This window comes from Leptonychotes weddellii, chromosome X, assembly GCF_054177405.1.
Source record: "Leptonychotes weddellii isolate Sample4059 chromosome X, ASM5417740v2, whole genome shotgun sequence".
Classification (NCBI taxonomy): Eukaryota; Metazoa; Chordata; class Mammalia; order Carnivora; family Phocidae; genus Leptonychotes; species Leptonychotes weddellii.
Genome location: NC_138385.1, coordinates 85,462,191 through 85,472,394, shown reverse-complemented (window position 1 = coordinate 85,472,394; position 10,204 = coordinate 85,462,191).

Below are 10,204 nucleotides of genomic sequence, written 5' to 3'. Positions count from 1 at the left end.
GAAGCAGGCTTCCCGTGGAGCAGGGAGCCAGATGCGGGGCTCAATCCCAGGACCCTGGGATCATGACTTGAGCCAAAGGTAGACGCTTAACGACTGAGCCACCCAGGCAACCCCTTAGAAATGTGTGATCTTCCCTGGAGTGGTAAGTCCTTAGACCATGAGGACTTTCTCAAGTCTTGTCAAAGGTGAGAGTGCTTTATAAAATTATCCTCTCCTCATAATATTAAAGTTAATGTTTTCTATTTGCTTGGTAATGTTAAAAGCTAATGTTCAGAAAAAGGTAGAATCATGACTCTCATACAGATATAAAAAATGAACATGTGATAAAGATTTCTCTTACTCATATGAAGGAATCAGGCAGATATTATAACTAGCTCAAAAGAAGCCAAAAGCACAAACCTGTATGGTGTAATAGAATTTGCAAGAAGAGGCAAAGCAAGTTTTTCCAGTAGAAAAGTGAGTGTGTGTGTGTGTGTGTGTGTGTGTGTGTGTGTGAAAGGAATGTTAATTAAAACTCTATCAGAGAGGACAAAATTTACACGTGTATCAATTATCTACAGCTTAAAAGGTTGTAAAATGGCTCAAAGGTAAGGAACAAGGCTAGAATCCAATAGCCTAGATGTATAGTTTTCCATGGAAACATAAATTTTTTTCTACAACAACTTCCTAATCCTATTTGTTGTTTTTTTTTTATTTCCTTACTGGATTTATATATCATGCTCCACTTACTGGAGTTATAATGAAAAGGAAGAATTATATATTCAATACTGGATCCTAATCCCTTATGTTACTTATTAAACCTATCATAAAAAGAAGAGCTGCTTTCAAAGATTATGAAAATTCCTTGACAAATTTTTAAAAAAGGATTAATCTTATGAAAATAATATTGAGCGAAAGAAGCGTGACATAAAAGAATACATTGAACATGAACTAAACTATTGTTTATAAATTTACATATATGAAATTTAATTATAAAGACAACTAAGGATATAAGTATCATAAAATCTACACATAAGAGACGTTCTTATTTGACAAAATGTTTCTGCTGATAAATTAATTTTTAAATGCTACATGAAAATAGAGTGGCATTTGAACAGCACAAATACACCACTCCCCATTCCCATACCCAAGTACCATGGTTTCTTTTAATGTTTTTGCACTATTTCAGATCCTGTGCATGTCTAAAGCGTCAGCATTTATGTGTAGGGATAGAACAGAAGTTTTTTTAATCCAATCAGGAATTGTTCTAATGCTTCCCCTTTCCTCTCATATTATCTGCTACTATTATAACAGAAATCACATAGATGCAGATGCACTGAAGCTTGGCCATAAAACATTCTGTTTTAGCGTTTTCCTCCACAAAGAGTGGAAACTTAGATCCAGGTATATAGGTAAGGGCCCTAGCATGCACATTAAGTGAAAGCCAGCTATATACTGGCTTTAAAATTCACTGAATTTTGGGCAGAATTGAGTCCAATATGTTAACAACCACTTGATTTATTTAGAATTTCTCAGTGGGGGTGCTATTGGCATTTTGAGCAGGACAATTCTGTAATATGAATCATCTGTGCTCTAAATATTGCATGATATTTAGCAACCTTGGCAGTTGGGCAGTAAATGCCAGTACTGCTCAAGTCATTCTGACTTCCAAAAACTTCCTACATGTTACCAATTGCCCTGGGTGGGGGGGGGGATGTACCACATCTGGTTGAAAATATTACCATCTACATAGTAGCATTATTCACAATAGCCAAAAGGTGGAAGCAACCCAAATGTCCATAGACAGATGAGTGGATAAACAAAACATGCTATATACATACAATGAAATATTATTCATCCTTAACAAGGAAGGAAATTCATATATAGGCTACAACATGGATGAACTTTGAGGACATTATGCTAAGTGAAATAAGCATTTCGCTTAGCAGTGTCTTTTTTTGACAAATACTATGATTCCATTTATATGAATTATCTAGAGTAGTCAAACTCACAGGAACAAAAAGTAGAATAATGGTTATCAGGAACTAAGGGGAGGAGAAATGAAGACTTGTTGCTTAATGGGTATAGTGTTTTGCTTTTTCAAGAGGAAAAAGTTCAGGAGATTGGTTGCATGATAATATGGAATATACTTACCACTATTGAACTTTACACTTAAAAAATGGTTAAGATGGTAAAATTTATGTTATGTGTATTTTATCACAATTTTTAAAAATGCTACTACCAATTTGAAATTTTAAGCAAACATTATTTTAATGTATATAATATTATATAGCATTATGTAATGGGGCACCTAAATAGTGACTTTTTATAAATAAATTATAACTTTAAATTTGTAAGGGAAGATAATTAATCATACTTTTCAACATTTCAAGAAATAGTTCTTCTAAATATATCCTTTACAATAACACCAGTTCTTTACTTTGTGGAGTGGCCTAGAGAAATATTCTATTAAAGTCCTAGGGATTTTAGATACAAGTTATTTCACAGAATTTTTGCCAAATAAATGTATCCAGGCCTAGTTCTGGACAGATGTGTGAAGTTGTGTTAAAATTAAAATCTATTAACACAACTTTCAGAACTTAAAAAATGACTATACAGGATTTTAGACTCTGAAGAATCTTGTATAATTTTTTTCATGCCTCCAATCTTACCACAGTTATTATAGGTACTTATAAGCTAGCTCTGCATGTATCATATTGCTTGTATAGAAACATGTTAAGGAGTGATATTTCTTAAGGATGGAACATATTCCTCAATTCAACAAATCACGTCAAATCTTGAGTTTTCTACATGTCACATTAAGAGAGAAACAAAGAACATATTTAAAAGGCAATAAACTTGCATCAAGAGATTCAGGTTTACTTAAGTAAGATTAAGTTACGTTAAAGTTTAGGCTACAAGTAAATTAAAGGCTAAGCCTAAGATGTTGGTGTCTGAATGAGACAGAGCCAAAATATCTCCATAGTGTTCAATATTGAGATATGAACTTGGCCATAACATAGTACTAAAATGTGTATTAGCTTTTCTAAAAGAAAATTCTTTCTTTTATATATCTGGTTCCCATCCTCCACTGATGCATAGAATATCCTTCTTCATGTCTACCCAGTTTATTTCCTTTGTTATACTCTTCACAGAATAGTGCAAAAATGTAGATGTAGGGGAAGGAGATATGTGATCATAAATGTTATTTATAAGAAGTCATTGAATTAAGAACAGAAAGTCAGTGTGGTGTCAAATAGCAAACAACTAGGGATTTAGGTAAAGAGAGACTTTACTCAATAAAAAGACTATTGCAATAGGAGGAGGGGAATTATTGCAGTAGGGAGAACACTGACCCCATGGTTGGTAAGCATCTCAAAGGTCAGGCACAAGACTTTTCTTTTACAGGGAGGAGTAAACAAGAAAGAACTGGGCATGGGGACTTGGGTTAAGCAGGTGGAATGATAGGGCAGTTAAGCAAGAAAGATTTTTCTTTGAGCTCAGCCAGTTCTCTGGGAGGGACCACTAAGGAGAGTGGGTTATGCATTCAATGCTTGTTTAAGCTCAAGGGTGGGCCAAAGTTCAGTGGTCTGGGGGAAGGAGAGAAGCCTAACAAGTTTGCTCATGTCAAGTTAGCAGGCATCTGTCCATCTGTGAGCAGTTACAAACAGTTCAGCTAATCATTTATGACATGAAGAATAAAAATTCAGAGGATCTGTGTCTGGTCTTGCCAAAGGTAAACAAAGGGGGCATCTGGGAGTCTTATCTCAATCTTACGCAGAAGGGTGGTTCTTTGTAGTAAGCTCTCTCTCAGAACACAGAAGAGTGACAGACATCTTAACTGTCACTGTTTTCTAGGAGTGCAGGGCTCAGAGAAAGCTCAACACTGTCAGTAGGCACAGTGAAAAGCATACAGATGCTCAAACAAAGCATTGGGCTGAAGTCTGAGCTCTTCAACCTACTGGTAAAATTTTCAACAGTCTTTATGGGATCAGCTGCAGCAGATATCATCTGTACATTAAGCATAATACTTTATTCCTTTAAAATGTGCTTTATCCTCACTCAAGCTGCTTGCTGCCCTTCAATTTCTGGTCCATTCTACTCCTGTTACTCTTTACCATGGAGATTAAGTAGGCAAGGGTCTCTTTTGCATTCACAGTTATATCAGCTGACAGTTTCTGCTAACTGGGCCTCAAGGAAGCCCAGGCTGGCCTGGAATGTATAGTGTCATTTAGGACGTCACAGAGTTTTCACCTGCAGCTGAAACAGATCAACCTCAGGAATGTCAGTATTGTGCTCAGAATTTCTGTCATTGTCACTTATCTTCCTCTTCCTCTTACTTAATACACTCTGGATGGTTTGACTCTGCCCAATCCCCTTGACATTTTTGGACCTCAGTATCATTAAAGATAACAGTACATGCTCAACTTGCTTACACGATTGTTGCAAGGATCAAATGAAATGCATTTTAATGGTCTAAATATAGTTGCTACTATGAAGTCATCTAGAGTCAGGCCATTTGAGGAACAACTGTTTCATGGTTATCATTTGTCCCTGAAAACATCAATTCCTATTTGTTCAAGTTCTGTACTGCTGCCATGAAAACCAATTCACTATTACAGACCCCCAGTGTTTTGGTTCATAATTCTCACTTGTTCACTGTGCAGTAAAACTCTTATGGGGCCATAAACACTGATAGGACTGGCTTTTCATGTTCATCCATTTATTCAATTATCACACTTTCGTTGGTTCTGGGGAGAAAGGCTCCTAGACACAATAGGAGAGAATTGAGCTCAGTGACTCATTGGTTGGGAAAGAAGAGCAGTGTTACAGGTTTCACAGTGAACCTCCCCATATTCTCACCCATGTGATACAGTTATATGAAAATTTTGCAAAGTATTTATAACAAAATACATAAATGGAGGCACTGTAATGATTTTAGAGATTACAATAGGATACCATGATATCATTTGGAATAAAATGGATATTTATCAAATCTTAAAATCGAAATTCATTTGTTTTCTCAGCAAAACTACCAAAATCTCAATAATAAATATACTCAAAACTCACCCCAGTGTTATAAAAGCTCATATCTCAGTATATCTTGGGTTATTTGGGGCCCTGTTTTCTTTCTTATAAGTAAGCACCAATAGGTCTCTTGAACTTATTACTGGCAGGGGCTGCATTTTATGGAAACCTGGCAGTGAGGGATGGCAGAATACACCATCCCAAAATACGCCACTTTGGCATATTGATTATTTTGAGCTAAAGACAACTGAGAAGAAGCACATTTAAGAAAATCTCTCTGCTTTCCTCCTATATGCCTAAAAGCAGGACATAAATTCATAAATGTGTCCCTCCTCCTCTCTCTATCAAGGACAGACCTTATTTATCAGAGATGACTCTAGACCTTACTCAGCCCAGAGACAGCACTGAGGAATGTGCATTACAAACTTTGCTAAAACTAGCCATGACTTTTCTCATATATTTGCCTTCCTACAATTGGCCACTCTAGCTCAAAGTCATTTTCCTTTGTCTTGTCACTTCACTATAAAATTATTGGGCAAGTCCCATCCAAACATTGCTCTTTACCCAGCACAGTTTCTATGGTTCGTATTACAATCACTTCCTTAAAAATATTCCCCCTCCCTTGCACTCCTTCACTCCCTTAATTACTCTCACTCAGTAAATCTCAAACATTCAACTATTTTCACCCAAGCAGCTTAACGTTTCTGGGAAAAATAAAATCCATACAACTTTGCTGACCCTTCCCACTTCAAATTCCTAACAACAATCTGAGAAAGGGCACTGAGAGGAAGTGTATTCGCCTACTTCCCAAAATGGCCAGTTTATAGCTCCTTCTCTCTCTTCAAACCCCTACTCTCACACGCCATCCCATTCCCAGCTGTTCAGGTTGCCTCCTATGTCATGAATACAAGAGAAACAATCAGCTCTTTCATTCTCTGAGTTGACCACCTCAGTGTCTTCACTCCTTTTACAAGGTAGCAAGAGCCCTGCTCTCATCAAAAGCCATCACTTCCATTTGAGCACTGAGTGGCATCTCTTCTGCCTTCTCAAGGTCAATGCCTCCGAGGGCAATCCCATCAACATAAAAAACACTTAGGTAATTCCCTACTTATAAAAAGAAAGAATTCCCTTTCCAATATCCTCCTCCAACACCTTTTCCTCTGTTCTTCTTCACATAAAAATTTTTCTTTTTTGGGGCACCTGGGTGGCTCAGTCGGTTAAGCGGCTGCCTTCGGCTCAGGTCATGATCCCAGGGTCCTGGGATCGAGCCCCACGTCGGGCTCCCTGCTCGGTGGAGAGTCTGCTTCTCCCTCTCCCTCTGCCTGCCTCTCTGCCTACTTGTGCTCTCTATCTCTCTGTCAAATAAATAAATAAAATCTTTAAAAAAATTTTTTTCTTTTTTTTTAAAGATTTATTTATTTATTTATTAGAGAGAGGAGAGAGAGCAAGCAGGGGAGGGGCAGAGGGAGAGGGAGAGAGAGAATCTCAAGCAGACTTTCTGCTGAGTGGAAAGCCCAATGCTGAGCTCGATCCCAGGACCCTAAGATCATGACGTGAGCTGAAATCAAGAGTTGGATGCTTAACCGACTGAGCCACCCAGGCACCCCTCACATAAAAACTTCTCAAATGCACTGTGGTTTTGGATGCCTCCACTTGATCACCACCCATCTCACCAGCTCATCAAAACCACATCTGTCAAGGCTTCTAACACTTTTATATTGCCTTATCCAAAGGTTCTCATCTTACCCAACTTCTTTGTATTCTGAATTCTGTTGACCTTCTTGAAATAGGTCTATCCTTCTCAAAACATTTCCCTCTCTGAATTGCACAGTCTAGCTTTATTTCATTGTTTACCCCTCAGCCTCTTTTTCTATTTTTACCTCTTCTGCATAATGGAATTGTCCAGAGATCACAGACCTATCTATGCTCTCTTCCTAGACCATTGGTTTTCAAGTCTGGCTGCTCTCTCCAATCACTTGCAAAGCTCTTTAGAAGTATGGTACAGGGAATATCCCTTCAAAGATTCCAATTTAATTGGCCTGGGGCAGAGGATGGTATCTATATTTTTTGAAAGTTTCCTAGGTGGGATGCCTAGGTGGCTCAGTTGTTAAGCGTCTGCCTTTGGCTCAGGTCATGGGTCCAGGGTCCTGGGATTGAGTTCCATATTGGGCTCTCTGCACTTCGGGGAGCCTGCTTCTCCTTCTGCCTCCTGCTTGTGCTCGCTCTCTCTCTGGCATATAAATAAATTAAAATCTTTAAAAGTTTCCTAGATGATTCTAAGGTACAATCAGGATTGAGGAACACTGCCCTAGAAAATACTGAGGCCCATAGCTTTAAGTACCAACTGTATGCTGCTGATTCCAAATAGACATCACTAGGTCAGACCTCTAGTCCTGAGCTTTAGACTCCATCAACCTATATGATATCTCCCTTCAGACATCAAATGTCTCAAAAGGGATATATTCAAAATGGAATTTGATGTCCTACTTTCCTTCAATCCTACACAGCCAATCTGATCTGTCAGGTATTATTGACTTCCTATCCAAAATTTATCTTGAATATATCCCTTTCTCTCCATTTTTGCTACCACTTCCCTAATTCAAGCTGCCTTGATTTTATTCCTTGACTACCACAATAGCATTTCAACTGTTCTTACTTCCTTACCCCATTCCCCTCCATTCTCCATACAGTAAGCAGACTTTATTAATGTCAGTCACATAATCTATTTCCTTTGTTTTAATGTCCTATAATTGTTTTGCATTGCTCTTACAATAAAATACAAACCTCCAACCATGATTTATAAGGCCCAATATGATCTATCCCAAGGTGCTTCTCAAAGCAATTTTCCTACGACATTTTCAATTACTCACTATAATCCAATCCAACTTACTACTTTCTGTTCTGCAAACACATCATTATCCTTCTTGCTTTAAGGCCTTTGCACTTGCTGTTCCCTCTGTCTGTAATTTACCCCTTCCCTATACCTCTCCTGTCTGTGAGGCAACATGTAATTTCCTCAAAAATAGTATAGTGGTAAAAAATTTAAAAAAAAATAGTATAGTGGCTAGTAACACTGCTTCTGTGTCAAACTACATAGGTTCAAACGCTATCTCCATTGTTTCTTTTGTTTTGTTTTGTTTTATATTTTTTAATACAGTTTGTAATCCAATGTACACACAAAACAAAACTGTGCTGAGGAAACCAGTTTCATAAATTAATAAGTGTTAGGAAGCTGTGGGGAGAAGTCAAGGTAACAGGAAGAGGGGAAGCCAGTCCTTTTGTACAGTCTTTTTGTGTGTGTGTGACACTTCCAAACTGTGGAGGCAGGGCCCATGCTGTAATGAAATGCTCTTATGCAAATGAGTGACAATACAAAGTCTGAGCATGAAAATAAGATTTTCTCTTGCCATTTGCAATGACATAGATGGAACTAGAGAGTATTATGCTAAGTGAAATAAGTCAGTCAGAGAAAGACAAAGACCATATGATTTCACTCATATGTGGAATTTAAGAAACAAAACAGATGAACATAGGAGAAGGGAAGGAAAAATAAAATAAGATAAAAACAGAGATGGAAGGGAACCATCAGAGACTCTTAACTCTAGGAAACAAACTGAGAGTTGCTGGAGGGGAGGTGGGTGAGGGGTTGGGCTACTGGGTGATGGGCATTAAGGAGGACACTTGATGTGATGAGCACTGGGAGTTATGTGCAACTGATGAATCACTACATTCTGCCTTTGAAACTAATAATACACTGTATGTTAACTAAATTGAATTTAAATAAAAACTTTTAAAAAAAAAGAAAATAAGATTTTTTCTGAAAGCACATTTTTGGCACAGATTAAAATAATGAGGGGCACCTGGGTGGCTCAGTCAGTTAAGCATCTGCCTTTGGCTCAGGTCATGATCCCAGGGTCCTGGGATCGAGCCCCACGTCAGGCTCTCTGCTCAGCGGGGAGCCTGCTTCTCCCTCTCCCTGCTGCTCCCCCTGCTTGTACTCTGCCTCTCTCTCTCTCTCTGTCAAATAAATAAATAAAACCTTTAAAAAAATGAATGTACTGGGAATTTTATTTTTTAAGTCAGTATTATATATATTTGTATATATTATGTATTTATATATACACACATCCCAGGTTCTGCATATCCCATCAAGAAAGAAAATCCTACTGTTTCCTCTTCTTTGATTGTAAACTGTACATCCAGGTGAATCAAAGATGGTGGTGGCAGGCGAATTAAGAAAGGTGACCCATCCAAATGAGCAAGGGGAAGGGTGGGGTGGGAACAAAACAACCCAATGAAATGTTCCCTGACCCCATGATTTCAGAAGAAACCTGAAGTCCTGTGTTGGAGTCCTCGATGTGTGTTCAGGTACACCAAGACATCCAAAATGTTATGGCCTGTCTTCACTGGGCAAAAATCCAAGTCACTAATTTAGCCAGTGTTTCTTTTTTTTTTAAAAGATTTTATTTATTTATTTGACAGAGAGAGAGACAGTGAGAGAGGGAACACAAGCCGGGGGAGTGGGAGAGGGAGAAGCAGGCTTCCCGCTGAGCAGGGAGCCTGATGCTGGACTCGATCCCAGGACCCTAGGATCATGACCTGAGCTGAAGGCAGACGCTTAACGACTGAGCCACCCAGGTGCCCCTAGCCAGTGTCTCCTTTCTTTTCTTTTTTTTTTTTTTAGGTTTCGGTTTTGTTTTTTTTTCCAATTTTATTTTATTATGTTAATCACTATACATTACATCATTAGTTTCTGATGTAGTGTTCCATGATTCATTGTTTGGGTGTAACACCCAATGCTCCATTCAATACGTGTCCTCTTTAATACCCATCACCAGGCTAACCCATGCGCCCACCACCCTCCCCTTTGAAACCCTCAGTTTGTTTCTCAGAGTCCATAGTCTCTCATGGTTCATCTCCCCCTCTGATTCCCCCCTTCATTTTTCCCTTCCTACTATCTTCTTTTTTTTTTTTTTTAACATACAGTGTATTATTTGTTTCAGAGGTACAGGTCTGTGATTCAACAGTCTTACACAATTCAGTGTTCACCATAGCACATACCTTCCTCAATGTCTATCACCCAGCCACCCCATCCCTCCCACCCCCCACCACTCCAGCAACCCTCAGTTTGTTTTCTTAGATTAAGACTTCCTCATATCAGTGAGGTCATATGATACATGTCTTTCTCTGATTGACT